The following is a 16,743-nucleotide window of genomic DNA, read 5'->3' as shown; positions in this document are numbered from 1 at the left end:
GCGTCTGTAGCCGTCCCGTCATGGTCCAGTGGGCCATTTCTGTAAGTATCAAATGTTTTTTGTTGTTTTAAAGATAAGCGTGATCATCATTGAAGTTGCCACCAGATCTAATTAAAGAGATATCAATAAAAAGTAATAAAATACACATTTACTTAGTATTAAAACCACTAGTTTTAAAAAAATTCCTATTAATAGTAAAGAGTATGTTCTACGTATTCAAATAAATGTCTGCATAGAATAGAAATCAATAGGTTAACCAATTAGATGTGCTACATTAAACGCTAAAAAAAAACACCATTCGCACACTTTAATGGGAATGACAACGTTAGCACTCTGCAAAAATAATGAGACCAAACGGAAGGAAGATGGCGCAGTAAAAACAAAAAATAAACAATATGGGGTTATGATAAAAGTGAAAATACATGGCAACGATCCAGTCAAACCCGAGCAACGCCAGGTTTGCCTATTAGTGTATATATATATATATATATATATATATATATATATATATATATATATATATATATATATTTCCACAATATGACTACACCCATTGTTGAGAAGAAGTGAACCTATTCCACAGCCGAACTTCGCCGATTTGCTTGATTGTGTTAGTCAATAAATTTGTTGGGTAGGGCGAAGTTATTCGCCTCGCATGCAAGTGACTCCGGTTTCCCCGAGTTCATGCATATTCTACTGATGAGGCCAAAAGAGGACGAAACTCGGGTTTAGGACTTTTCGTCTTTGGCTGTCATGATTTGTATGAGCTGCGATGTTGCTTGATCCTATTTACTTGCCTTGCCAGGGAAGAGTTAGACACTAGGTCTGTTTTTAATGTGGAGAAAATCCAGCTCCCCAAAAGGGGGCACTCTAGATAGGAACAAAAATTAAAAAATATCTCAGTCATGAAGGATTTCTTCACTGACGAAGACAGAAACGGTGGTGTAGCATTAGGACAGATACTACACTGTGATCTTGTGCCAAAGCCACGAATGCAAAAGTCAGTGTTTGTTTCAATAAAGGTCGATTTTTTCAATCATTTGGAATCACTAGGAGCAATTATTTATTATGGTCCATAAATTACTTTGAATATATTATAACATAAAGAAAAGAAATTAATTTTTAAATAATTTTTTTAGTTTCATAAAATAAAATTAAACAAAAAATATCTTAATAAATACTGTCTTTAAGAAGTTTAAACGTTGAAATATGTTATTGGCATTTTTGAGATGTAAAATAATTCGATTAAAAAAATAAAAATTGTAAAATCTATAGACCGTTTTACAGCTGTCTATAAGCAACGTAGTTTTTTTTTAAACGTTGTCATAGACGTGTGAACCTATCTAACTATGCTACACATTTAGCGTTGACGATATTAATCTAAACCTTTATTGTTTACTAATGAGTTAATACTTTGGAAATTCAAAACTATTTGAGCATAATCTCTATTATATAAAAGTCATTTTGTGTGCGTGATAGTTCCTTCCTCATAGGTTCCGAAACGGTTGAGCTTATCTTTAGTTAATTTTACCCAAAGCTAATTTATATGTCTGGCAGTCTTCTTAGATATGTTTTATCCCGAAATTCGTCCTATAAGTATCGAAAATCAAAAAAAGTCCGATCTTAAAAATAGCTTTTCTCTCTTATAGATAAAAAAAGAATTTTATAGGGGCATATTTTAGTTACACCGGCAAAGGGAGATAATAAAATTTAAGCAAATCAATTTTCTCATAAAAAAGAGATTCGTTATAATCTGGAGATTCAGCTTAGTAGTAGAGCATTCGACTACTGACTGAATGATCCCCTATTCAAGCCCGGGTGTACCTCACCATTTTATTTTATTTTTCCTTTTAATGAGTTTAATTTATGGTAAAAGAGGTACCATTTAAAATCACCACAAATCCTGTATTCTATAATAATAGATACGCAATCTGCATAAATTACAATATCATATATAAGTGTATTGTACGACTGGGCAACGCCGGGCTGCCAGCTAGTGGTTAATACAATGAGTAAATTGGCAGTTAAATAATGATTAATACTATAAGCTGACTGTAAATCTCCATTTATACCATGCAATCAAAATAATAGCCTACGCAGAAATGAGCAATCTGACCTCTTTGCCACAAAAGAAAAGGATCAAGAGACAAATATGAGAAGAAGGCGACAATTTTGAGGCCGATAAAACTAAATTCAGCTAAACGTTCTACTTTCCAAGAATCGTCATGAATCGGTGAGCACACAACCAAAATGATATTCGAATTTGACCTTTATAGGCAGTTGACGTGCGGATAAAACGATATTTAAAACTTAAGCGTGACAGATCAACGTACAAACTGCTCGATTGATTTTTTATCCAGATGCATGTCCGCATCTTATAAACGAATTACGCCTTCTCATCCTCATGTTTTTTTATTCAATCTATGCGTTTAGCGTTGAAACGCAACAAACCGAACGATTGACAGACGAAGTCTCAATACAGTCTCGAGAGACCATGGACAATCGCTGTGCGTGAAGTCTATTGTGAAACAAAGGTTACGCAATCACCAGTCGCAGTTCTACTGAACCTACATTGCTAGAATCTCGTGTCAAAAAATCTAAGACGACTAGAAACAAAGATAGCATAAGCAGAGAGCTCGTGTGTATAAGTGTTATTCCCAAATGGTCACTCATTTAATATTTCAGGCTCAACATCACTTGAGTGACCTAACGATGGGAGCATTCAATAAATGGCATTGGGTTAAATGCAATTAGCGTTATAATGCAATCCAGCTGTTATTAACGCTGATAGAATGTAATAACAATAAATAGGATGCTAATGATGGAGATAGAGGTCATTACATAAAAACCGAAATGTATGTCAGAGATGATGTTGATGATAAATATCAAAGGAATAAAATATGTATACAAATATGTGTTTGGAAAGATGTTTTTTTGTTATTTATCAATGTTTTATCTGCGGTCATTTTGCTTATGAGTCATTCGATACGATGAAACCATTTCATTTGCAATAAAAAAAATGTAAAACAAAGTTTATGTTGGTGATTTGGAGAGCAACCATTATGAAATAGATATGGAAGACGTGCATGTGCAAATGATTGTATGCAGTTACTTTCTTGTGTGTATCTGTATATCTTTATCATTGTGTATGTTTTGTATGCATGTATGCATTCGAGTGACTGGTTGTATACGGTTGCACACTCGTGTGTATAAGTGTGACTGTGTACTCGCCTACATACAACAACTGTCAACAATGTCACTTTCTTATTCTCTATCTGTGCCTAAAACAAAACGAAAATTCCATGAGCAAAGTTTCTTTTTTTTTTTTTTTTTTTGCAATTGCTCATCTGTGAACACAATACCGTGGGTCTGCTTTGCAGCTCACCAGAACATGATCGTTTTCAAGTAGAATGTAAATAAGTTCTTCTTGAGCCGCCCTCTTATTAATTAAATCATTCCTAAATTCCACCATAATTGATGATCGCGTTGTCTCACCGTCTACTTGACACTTATTTAACACTTAGCCTCGATAGGCTTCTGGGTCTTGATAAACGATGATTTCCCCTAGTAAAAAATACTTGTATTTGAAACTTGTTTGCGAGATTGTGTGTGTGATATTGTGTATGCGTTTGTGTCTATTTGATTGTGTATGTGTGTGTTCGCATGCTTTGTGTATGTGTATATGACATAGGGCCACTTCATATACGTATAGCTAACCATAATAATAAAGAGAACAAGGTAGAATCATCTCAAGACAAACCAAACCTGAAAATGACACTACCACCAGCGTTCAATTCCCTGAACACCAAAAAAGTTATCCAAAAAGTAAGCCCTACAAGAGGCTAATAGAGAATGAACAGTTTGCAAGGCTAGATAATGAACAAGTTTATTCTTAAATCAATCTTTTTTTTAAGACTTAGCTGATTCAGCTATGCTGCACATGGCAATCCAGGAGAGTTTATTCACAAATTAATAACTCCAGAACCACACCAAGGTGACTGATAACGCCCGAGAAGCCAGCTAAATACGTGGTTACACACGTCGAACATTGTTCCGGTCAACAGGTTCACGGTGTTCGCCGCTGCTCATTATTTTGACTGCCGTGCGTAGTCTGCGTTTATCCAATACGCTCTATGTTTTATAGGAGAAACCGATTCAACCCAACCTGGTTGAATGTCGCCTCAAGTCAAGTGTACTCTTAAAAATGTCTGCATCTACATAATTTTGTGCCATATACTTGTATGTGTGTGTGTGTGTGCGCACGCGCGCAGCTCGGCGTGTAAGCGTTTTTCAGCATAAGCGCCGCTTTTGTGTGTTCGTCTATATTTCGCATGGTTTTCCATTGATGGTTATATGCGTATCGACTTTTGTGGAATTGGCGCCAAGGCGGTTAAATAATTATCCGAATAAATATTCTCAAAGGCCTCAATATCGGTCAAGCTATTAAATTGAGTGGACATATTTGCTACTTAAATATGCTATTTGTATTCGCCATTTGTATTGTTAATAATTAACTTAGTTTTTAACCTTTCCTGTTTATACCGGACAATAAAGCAGGAGAAAATGTTTCCATGACGATTTGTGTGGAAACTTGTAATTCCTGATGAAGAACATCTCTGCCATATAACAAAATTTAGTATGAAAGTTTCAACGAGTCTCAACTTATTTTCAACGATGCTCATCTATAAATGTTCAGCTACACTCAGTTTGGAATATTTATTTACATAAATGTAATTTTTCAGTAGAAGCAGTAAATCTTTAGCATTGCAGGAGTCAGCATTTATTTTTATTTTTGCAATAAGATTAAACATAATTTCTGAATTAATTTTTATATTACATCTCTTAGAATAAAAGAATGTCAAATCTCATCCGTGATAAAAGATTTTACTTTAATAAACAGTGTCCATTATTCATTTCTTTGGCTCAAATATGATCCCAAATGTTATGCAGCATTCTAAGATAACGACTACAGAATGGTGTGGGAGGAATTCTGCTGATGATTGAATCTGACTATGGAGGTTTGTTTATCCAATTGAGCGGGTAGATGTCAATAAGGTTTGTAAAGCTGTAATTATCTCACGTTGTAGGAGATAATTGATTGTCATCTATATCGTTTATTTTATTGCTAGCATTGTTGTCTGGCGTTGTTGGGGAGTTAATAGTTTCTATGTATCAATAACAATTGATTTCATACTGTTGTCATACACGAAGTAAATCTTAGCGCAGAAACCGAAACCGCTAATCGTAGTAAAACAAAAACCAAACGAAAAATAAAGTTTTGCAAAAAACATGTAAAATAATTTTTACTTGAAGACGTAAAATAATCCGCACTCTTCTACATCTGTACATAAAGCATCCGTTTGGCTGCAGATTAGTTCATATTTTAGTCACAAATTTATCAAGAACAAGGAATTATTTTGCGTGTCTATTAAATGTAAAAGTCTTTTTCTTATTGTTAATAAGTTATAAGATTAAGCCTCCATATTTTTGCTCATTAAATGGGCATACGTGATTCGTCTTTATTATTATTATTAGTTATGAGTAAGCCTCTCTAGTTTTGCTCATAAAACACATTTAATGGTGTGATTGTTCATTCCTTTATTATCGGTTATTATTAAGATGAAACCTCTCATTATGTTCTCATAAAATGGATTTTCACACACGATTATTAGAAGCTATCACAGTCGTATACTAAACGCTCTTGATTTATATTTCGTTACTATCTAAGCCATTATACTCTTTTGCTATCTTGCTTGCTTATTTCTACTATTTGAAATAACATAGAATACGAAATGAAAAAGAATCAGATTTTATTTTAAATCCTAAGTTCTTCAATGCTGATCACGTAATGATTGAACAACTTTGTTTTACAATTTGTATTTTTTATGGGAGGGGCACGGGATACTCACTGCGATGTACTGCACAAAACCACAAGACAAGAACAAAAACTTTTGAAATATTCTTTCGCATATCTATTTACTATTAAAAATTCATGATGTTTTGTTCATAGTTCATGCGCAAATGGAAAAATTAGTAGGTGGATATAACTGCGAGTGCTTTACGCAAGTCTAAAAAAATTTAACAGCATACGTGTTTTCTAAATTTAAAGAAATTAACATAATAACATAATAACATATGTTTCTTAGACATAACATGTGTTTTCAAATGTTGACTCTCATGTTTTTCTTCAAATCAGCAATCTTAAGAGATTCTTCGAATAACGACATAAAAATAATTTTTGATTTTTCTTTCTTCGTATGTATCAAGTTATGGAAACATGATTATGGCAATTAAGCAACACACGTTTTATCCTCTGACGATTCCCTCCGATAATGAAACGTATATAGCTTAATTGCAATAAACATATTTTCATAACTTACTACGTCTATTGATGAATTGAACACTATTGCCAATCGGTTTGCCTCAAACTCCACACTGGAGCCTTTCAACCACCCCCTACCTGACTTTCCTATGCGTACAGACGCCACGCTAGACGATCTGAAAATCACCCCTGCTCAGGTGCATGCTATCATAAAAAACTTGACACTTCAAAAGCATGTGGACTCGATCTCATACCAGTTGTGCTATTAAAAAAGTGCTCAGCCGAAGTAGCTCCAGTCCTCTTCAAACTCTACAACAAATGTCTTAATGAATCTTGCTTTCCTGCCTGCTGGAAAACTGCTTCTGTGGTACCAGTATTCAAGAATTCTGGCGAAAGAACTGACCCAGTAAATTATCGCCCCATTAGCCTCCTCCCACTTTTTGCCAAAATATTTGAGACCTTCATTAACCATGCTCTAGTCCATCACCTTACAGATGCTAAACTTCTGACTGACCAACAATATGGATTTAGACAAGCCCGTTCCACAGCAGACATTTTAACTGTAATCTCTGAACGTACCATTCACTGCACAAAGCGGGGGAGGGCAGAGCGGTAGCTGTAGATATATCTAAGACTTTTGACAGGGTATGGCATTAGGGTCTCCTCAGAAAAATTAGATCATACGGTATCACTAGTAGAATACTTAATATAATTAAATCATTCTTAGGTAAGAGAAAAATCCAGGTTGTCCTTGACGGTCGTACATCTAAACAATATGATATAAATTCGGGAGTGCCCCAAGGGTCTATCCTTGGACCTCTAGTGTTCCTAATATTCATAAATGACCTCCCCGACAAAATTGTCTGTGAGATGGACATATATGCTGATGACACCACACTCTATAACAGGCACGACAGGAAAACAAATGAACACATATCTAAAGAAATGGCAGAAACACTAGAGGATGACCTCCAATCTGTAGTGGAATGGGGACAAAAATAGATGGTCACGTTCAATGCCGCCAAAACTATACTTGTTTCCTTCAATAATTACAAAAAAACTTCTCTACCACTAATAGCAATGGCCAACGACTCTTTATCTGAGAGTACATCTTTCAAACTCGTTGGCTTAGTGTTCACAGGAAACATGAGTTGGAACAATTACATTGAAAGCATTGCCAGGGCCGCTACGAAGAAGGTAGGTTCTCTCTATCGTGCTGGAAAACTACTAACACCCGAAAGTATCGTGTACCTCTATAAGGCCACCATTCTCCCATGTATGGAGTATTGCTGTCATATTTGGGCTGGTGCATCTGCTACTAGTCTCTCGCTCCTAGACAGGTTCAAAGGAGAGTCGCCAATCTGATAGGCCCTGAACTGGCATCTAAGCTTCAGCCTCTGTCCCATCGACGAAATATTGCATCCATCTGCCTGTTTTACAAGTATTTTAATGGTGAATGCTCTGACGAACTGCAAACACTTGTGCCCCCACGATGTAGACACCCTCGACAAACCCGACAGGCAGCTAAATCTCACCCCCACACAGTAGAGATTCCTAGATGTAAAAGATCTTTCTACTCCAGTAGTTTCTTCCCCAGAACCGCTAGACTTTGGAATTCCATTCCAGGTCCCTGCTTCACTAACTGTACTGACGTGCAGAAGTTCAAGTGTAACGTGAACCGGTATCTTGCTGCCCAAATCCCTACATAGTACCCCAGTAGTTGTTGCCCCTGATAGTAGCCCCTACACCAAAGTGGCAATGTGCCTTGTTTGGGGTGAAAATGTAATTTAAAAAAAAAGAAAGAATTTGATACTGAAAATCGGTACATAAAATTTATCTCCTTATAACATTTTACGCAGATAAACGAAATAATATACAGACATACATATATTATTATTATTATTATTATTATTATTATTATTATTATTATTATTATTATTAAACATACTCAAACCTACTGATAAAATACTTTTCTTAAATGACCGAATCGTAGAAATTTCCAGGTTAGTATCTGAGGGCGCATTTAATTCATTGGGGGAGGTGCATTCCCAAACTCGTTTGTTGGCTACATGATAAGGCGGTACTCCACGTAATGATGTACCGGCGACCTGCTGCAAGATGTCTTCCTGAACCTGCATGTCAAGCACACATTTGCTGCTGCGAATTCTGACAACTTAAATGTGTGCGATACAAAGTTGAACCTCGTTGATCATCTAGAACACTTCGTAGCTGGTATTAGCTCAATCCTAATGAATAAAAATGTATACTTGTGTCTGGATTCTGCCGACGACGATTTTTCTAACCATATTTAAATATGCATTGTTGTAAGACTTGACTAGTTTAATCAGTAAACTAAGCATTAGAAATGCATTAAGAAAATCATAAATGCATTACACATTTGAATAATCTCTCTCTCTCTCTCTCTCTCTCTCTCTCTCTCTCTCTCTCTCTCTCTCTCTCTCTCTCTCTAATATATATTTATATATAGATAGATAGAGACAGAGAGATAGGCTTTGTTAAAAATGGACGCTTTTGCGAATACTTTTTTTTCTTTATATATACCAATCTTTTTTGGAAATCAATTGTTGTGTTTAATATAACTACAGAGCATATATAAATAAATAGCAGTTTTGCTAGATTCCAAAGTCTAAGTCCTATAGAACAAGACGGAAATCCGCTGGAAATAGTTCGATGTGAATTATTTTGGTTTTATTCTGAACTTTTTCTATTACACCGTTATGCATTTTCTCTTTGCGAGCTTCCGTTTTTTTTTTCTGCATAATTCATAGAAATATTCAATAGTGATATACAAATATTACAAGTTCCCGTGAACCAAATAAACTGTAAATTGTACCGAAGTTTTTATATTGGAAAAAATGATTGATTTTAGAATATCGCAAAATTGTTATATCGTTCAATTAATATCAAATAATCACGGAATTAAGTTGATAACAAATCGTCTATATTCAAATAGAATAAGAAATGTACATTGATTGTCCGTCTACTTGTAAAACAATTAAGGTTTCCATAATTTATAAGACACACGCACAAGCAAATATATATATATATATATATATATATATATATATATATATATATATATATATATAGTAAATAGAAGTTCAAAGCGCATATGTCAGAACAATCGGAAATAATGAATAATCTGTGCAAAAGTGAAGCTTGAATTCCTGGATTTATAAAAGTTTGTTGGTTATCTTGCAAGAGCACAACCACTAGCATTTTTTATAATCCTTGAATTTTCCGCCATTTTGAAAATAGTAAATGAAATCAAATCGAATGAAATTGAAATCGCGAGTTTAGTTTAAAAGTCTTGTGGCTTTGTGCAAATCCAAAATTCGTATTTATTGTTTATTTATAATTCATAAGGTTATTTCATTGAAAAAGATGTATTTGTCCCAACTTTTTTATTTGAAAGATGTCAAGTATCACAAGAAATGGCTATTTGCATGAATTTATAAATATAATCACTGAAAATATATTTAAATAATTATAAATGTTAATATATGGGTTGATTTCCAATAACACCAAACAAGAGAAGGGTCATACGTTTATATGCTTTTCGTCGTCGCCGTTTCGTTTGAATGCTATAGAAATAAGCTTCTTTTCATGACTACTGAGGACAGAAGGAGACTATGCTGAGAATTTTTCTTGTTTTTTTTAGCTAATTGATTATGGAAAGCGAGATTAATGTTCTCTTAGTTAATTATTTACTTCCTAACTTAACTGAAATGAGTGTTGCACATGAACAGACACATTGCAGTAACATTCGCTTTAGATTACAAAGGGTTTTTTTTACATTATTGACGTTGTCTCATTTGTACAGCTTGCACGGAGAGACTGATTTAAAAAATTTTGTTTCTCTCAGCTTAAAAAATACGTCATTCGTTCAACTCTGTTCAACTCCGTTTTTTTTTTTAATCGTTTGATCTGTTGATATCTGCCTTTACGTCACCCATCTATTATTAAACTCAGGCAATGATTCTGTTTCAAAGGTATAAGTTATCATGTACTCATTTTGACCTTTTTCAAAATTCATACTAGCTAACTTGTCATCCACATAGGATCTCTAATATGTCACAGATATAGAAGTTGCATTTTTTTTCGGGTATAGCTACTGTCCGCTTCTGTACTGGTTTAGATTTTAAGAAATGCCGTATACTAGAGAATATAGCGATTATGCAATCGCTGACTCTTTGCAGTTTAGGCATGCCATACACATGCAATATAACCAATTTCATATTTGGATGGGATGCATGGCATATACCTACAGGAATAGGTACTGTCCACTTGCATAGCGCACTCTTTTTCTGACCCCTAGGTTTAGATTAGTGCAATAGGTATAGTGACTCTGCTCACTGAATCAAGAAGATATCGACCCATTTCAGCAGAGAAGAACGAATTACCTCCTCGATTGCCTGATTTATTGCTGATCACCTGGTGTGCTGTCTACCAGGGAATTTGTTTTTTATGGATACTGCATAAAGGCCTTGCTTTCTGCTGTGGTGCTCGTTGCTTACCCATAATTAAGCACGACCTTGAACCGCATCTGGCTCTTATATGAAGGTCGATAAAATCTGGTAAATTTTAGTGTTGTCCGTTTTTTTAGAAGTCTACGAAACCAAAACCAATTAGATTTATATAGTTTTAATGTAGTCCCAATTCATCTCGACGCTGTATTTCCACGTTTTTGTTCACGCTATGTTAATATTTTTGAAGTTTGGATTGAAATAGAACGAAGCAAATTTATTACAAGTTTTATCTGATATAAACGTTCTGTAAATTTGAATTAGAATGTGTGAGTTAGGAAGCCAATACAACGCAGATTATTTTTTAATAAATATTTGTTTATTTAAAAATTCAATATCAACTCTCTTTCGACGATATACGCCTTCATCGGGCATAAAAGTAGTTTCCATTTTGTTCATATTTCTTTTTTTCTTTATGGCAAGGTGTCCTAAAAATTTAATCTGTGTGGTTTTAAGCGGTGATTTATTTTTCAAATGTTCTAATCAGGAAAAAAAGAAAGAATAACTAATTTCATCCCTGATGAAGACGTATATTGTCGAAACTAAGTTGATTTAAAAATTTTCAATGAATCTCTATCATTTTTTAATCTGCGAATACATTGGCTTAGCTCACAAATTCTAATTCAAACAAATTTGTTTTTATTTCTTAAATAGTTCGTACAGCGTAAGGACTATTCAGCTTTCATCAGAATAACGCAAGGCATCACACGTACGATCTAAAAGAAATATATAAGATGCATCATCCACTATATCCAACTAATCTAAATCAACAGATTGGCGTCACTTTAGAATTATCGTAAATCATTTAAGTAGATTAAGATTTACTTATAAAGAGAAGTCGTAAATGAGCTGAAACAGTTTATTGTCCTATCGAAAATGTCCATGGAAATGAACCATGACTATATTAATTATTAATTAGAACATAAATCTGATAATTGTTGTCTTTTATTTAGCTTTAAAGAACGGGCAGAACTTTCGTTACATGATTTAATTAATTCCATTGAGCAACACAATGTTTTTTTCATCATATTTCAATGCAGTGTACCGAATTTGGGATTGTTGAAGAATTCAAATCAAAGATCATTTTCTGTCTGTGATCCATGTGTTTTGATCCATAAAAATATTGTCATTTCTGTAGGCTATGACGATTTCATAAATAAGAAACAAAATAATAAATACGTTTTTAACAATTAATTACACGAGTAAATGTGTCATATACACACAAAGAAATATAAGAATAAGAAAAAATATATATGAGGGGGTAAATGTAAAATAAAAATTAGAGACAAAATGTAAAGTTGATTATGGAAGTGTGGATAGGAAATGTAACAAGCTAATAAGACTACCACACAAATTAATTCATTAAAGCACGACCCATGCAATTAAATACCTTATATATTGACGAGATAATCTCCCAACTCCTCCTCCTCCTCCTCCTCCTCCTCCTCTTTCGATTCCCTCTCATGTTTACTACACACGACATCGTCAACCGTCCTTGGGGGAGGTGGAATCTGTTGAAAGAAACACTCAAGACAGGACCCAAGGCGATGTGAGATTTTATGTATTTATTACATTCCCAGGTATTCGTCATTGCAGAACGAAGTGATCGACGATCTTTGGCCATTCTGAGACTTCTCTTCCCTTATGGGGAGACCCTTTTTTAGCCTACCTGTCTCTCTTGGTGCCCCAGATCCAACTGCCCTATTAAGCTTGCACAAACCTGAACACGTGACATATGACACGTCACTTCCAGTCTCCGTTCGCATCTTCCAGTGTAAACTTGATCGGTCACAGTTTGGCATGTTGTCAAAACATGACTTCAAATCTCTGTTGTCCACTCATTACTAAATAGATATAGATAGATAGATAATTAGATAAACAGATAGATAGACTGATAAACAGACAATTTTACTGCTTCTACCTGCTATTCTCTACCATTTTCTCCTTCACCCATTTAATGTTTCTTCCGATATTGTATAAAAATGTTGAGTTTTGCTTTAATAAAAAAAACATTACCAAACGATTATGGTCGAACCTATCGCCCGAAATATATTTAATATGTTCATGTCCTTATTTTACTAGCACATTACCTTTCTTATCTACATTTCCATAATAATTTTTACATAAGTTTGTGTGTTTAAAAAGTTCCAATACAAAACGTGATAAACCCAATAATTTTAAGTTGAAGAATTAAACAATAAATGAACAAACATGTCAAATCTAGACTTCGACAAAAAAAACTAATTTAAACTAAAAATCAAAAATATGTTCATATCACACCTAACATAAAACATGATTGACTGGTGGTGCGACGCTATTACCATGATGGCTTCATAATATAAAAAATGGCGTTTATCGCGCTTTGAATTCGAACTCTTGATATGTATGTATATACAAAAAATTATAGCTAATCAATACTAGAAAACATAGGTAATAATAAATGAATACAGTTTTTCTTATTCGAACTGACGTATGGATGGTATAAGTGGGCAATCAAACATTATTATTGGAATAAGAATTATATAATAGATTATCTCACTCGTTGACTAGCGGCAAACTGGAACTCATTATGAGCTCCTCCATTTGGGCATGAAGGAGTGTCCCAGTCTTCTTGTATACCAGTTCTGTGGGCTTCTGTTTTAATTGTTATTTTATTGATCTTAACAGATCAAATATCTGAACACTGACTACTAAATTCAATAATCGGAACCATACTTCAACCTGACAGCAACAAAATCACGGTCGGACTGATTGTTATGGATGTATCCCCGACTGTTAAAAAACAACGGCAACTTAAGCTGTGACATTCGTTCTCTGCATTCAATTACTTTGGTATTAATTTAATTAGTTAATGTTATTTGTTATACTTTGCTATTAATTTAATTAGTTAATGTTATTTGTTATCGCTATGCTTTGCATTGTGGTTAGTAAAATTGCAAGCGATTTTGAAAATGGGAATTAGACGCGCAAATATACCAGAAAAATGTGATACATGATTTCTTACCCTCTTTTTTAAAAAGCCATTCCCAGTATTCCAAATATTTCAGTGTCTTGATGTAGCAGACGGTGTGTACGTGACAAGGAAGGATTTACCTACAAACATACCGAGCACTCTGCAGTACATCAAACAAGGTAGTATGTGTGATTTTCTGATTAATATTCCTTTTGTTTAACTTGTATTTTTTTTTTTTTGTTTTTTTGCTCGATTTTACATTTGTACTTTCATGTTAATACGAATAACGAGAAGGTTAAGTTGCTGAGTATGTTGAAAATAGAACTTTGGATATTTTGATATATTGTTTATATACAAATATTTGAAACTGCACCCTCGTATATATTTAACCCGAACACTTCGACATGGCTCTTTTATAAATGAAAGTTTCTGAAAAGTATTAATACAACATGGGTTATTGGTGCTACCAGATCAGGCTAGCTGAAGATACTGTCTTCCTGGTCTAAAATGCAGGAAACATGTTATTGTTTTCATTTTTCCTTGCAAAAATCAATAATGTTCTGCAAAGTCAGAAACAAAAACAATTTTCCCTAACAAAACAACCAAACTAATCGCTATGAATAATATATATATATATATATATATATATATATATATATATATATATATATATATAAGATGCATCTAATCTAATCTAAATTAATCGCTATGAATAAATATTTGAAGATAGAAAAGACTTAAAGCATAGAAACATTTTTCTAAATTACTGGATTTAAGTTGAAAGGTGTTGATATGCCGTAAAACAAAACAACCAAAGAAAACAACAGAGGTGTGATTTCAACAGTTAAAAGACATGTATGACAAACCTCCGATTAAATTATGAACTTGAAAATAAAAATCTTTATTACGATGAAATCGTATATATATATATATATATATATGCATACATATACATATATATACATATACATATATATATATACATATATATATGTACATATATATACATATATTTATATACACACACACACATATATATATATGTTTATATATATATATATATATATATATATATATACATATATATATATATATAATGTTAGATGTACCCGACGTTCCCCGGTATTAAACATAACGTTAAATTCGTTTTAAAAATTTGAAGTAAAAAAAACGGGAAGAAACTGAGACATGTGCATGTGAGAATTGTTTTTTTCTAAACAGTTCACGTCTAAGTAAAAAATATACTCGAGCTGAGATCGAAATCAAAACCGCAAGGCAATGAGTCAAGTTCGATAATCATTAGACCAGCATGGCACGACCTTGAAAAGTGGTTTCAAACTCCCTTATTATTAACATAATGTGAACGATTCGCGCATGCGTAGTCATGAAACAGTTGACAAACAGATAAAATTCCGAAAACTCCCAAGTACCAATTGTTTTAATTTTGACCCCTTAGCAACCCTTTTTGCCGGATGAAATCCGATTATAAAATTTTCCATTATATCTAAATACTCTATATACCAAATTTCAAGTCTATAGATCAAACATTCGTTGAATATATAGGTTGAGAAATGTTTTTGACACACTCATTATCATATATATATATATATATATATATAATGTGTCATTATTCAGAGGGAATGACTACATCAGAACGTCATAACCATTGTTATTTAATGGCTATTATTATCAAGTTCACTTTCATTATAAAAAAGCAAAAATAAATTATTTATAATAAGGACCTTTGAAATAACCTCGGTTCTTCTGTAAACGTAACCAGCAAATTAGCCTCTTCCCAAGAGGAAAACACGCAGTGAGTTGTCCGTTCGTTTTCTTCGTTTCTGTTGGGGTTGTGTCTATCGAATCAATAATGCAATTCATTGATTAGAATTTAATCAGCAATTTCATTATGAAAGGTTCGATAATCGATTCATCATTGTTTTATGCTTGTTTAATTATTGACCTTTTCTGTACAGGTTGTTCAGGGTTGTTTGAATTATTTTCTTATCTTGTTTTACATTTTCATTTCTGTTAATTCTGTATACAATATGACTGAAAATCGTAGACCTTCGACTCATATTTCCAAAAAAAAAAAATCCAAATATAAATGCATTTAAAATCTTTAATAGCACATGTCATGTAATTTGCCCAAAATGGTGTTTTCACAAATTTTTAAGGTAATCATCTGAAGAGTAAGTGACTAAATATGCAGCAATAACATAAATTTGCGGACTTGTTAGTCGCAATACCAAATAATATTGCAATAGGTACCTTTCGAAAAGTAATAAATGGCCAGATGAGGAAACTTTATATTTGGAACTTAGAGAATTATATATATTTACAGTTTTATTCTTCACAGGGAAGAGAAATTCATTATGTTCGTTTATTGATTATATAAGCAAACGATTGTTTTGTTCCGTACTGATAATGTAGATGATAGGCAGGGCCTGATCATCGTTAGCAAAAGGGTGACAGTGATGAAAGCGATTTTATGTATGTGTTGATTGGTTATCAATATCGTCGGTTTCTGGAGTAATGTGCTTTTTGAAACTACTCAGGCAGAAATTGTTATTAGTTGACAAAAATCAACACCACCGCTTCAAAACTGCTTTTTACGAATCGTATATACGCATATTATATTATAACATATTATGAAAACATCAATTATTTTCTTGCTAATGTAGTAAAACACTGTTATTATTTCTTCATGCATAAATATATACATATGTTTGTATGTGTCAAATTATATATTATTATGAAACGGTTTCATTTATAAAAATATATTGGGTTAATTGCATGAATATTATTTAACAACAAAAACGTTTTCATTTGTGAAGGCATTTTTCCAGTTACCCTTTCTGTAATCTTATATGGCAATCAAAAATATATTTAAAATGTAAATAAAAGTTCCATGTATTTGT

At 33.3% G+C, this 16,743-nt stretch overlaps 1 protein-coding gene across 1 annotated transcript in view; it reads left to right on the top strand.

The window, feature by feature from the left end:
* LOC145296655 (potassium voltage-gated channel subfamily B member 2-like) overlaps window positions 1-16,743 on the top strand; it is a 1,059,074-nt gene continuing 1,042,331 nt past the window's right edge. Inside the window, exon 1 of the mRNA XM_080142594.1 lies at window positions 1-41. The gene's annotated coding sequence lies outside the window, so the exon portion shown is untranslated. The remainder of the gene's footprint in view (window positions 42-16,743) is intronic.

This window comes from Euprymna scolopes, chromosome 17 (assembly GCF_053919585.1).
Source record: "Euprymna scolopes isolate OS-2025 chromosome 17, ASM5391958v1, whole genome shotgun sequence".
Taxonomy (NCBI): Eukaryota; Metazoa; Mollusca; class Cephalopoda; order Sepiida; family Sepiolidae; genus Euprymna; species Euprymna scolopes.
Note: the sequence above shows the minus strand (reverse complement) of the source record. Positions and strands in the feature narration are given on the sequence as shown.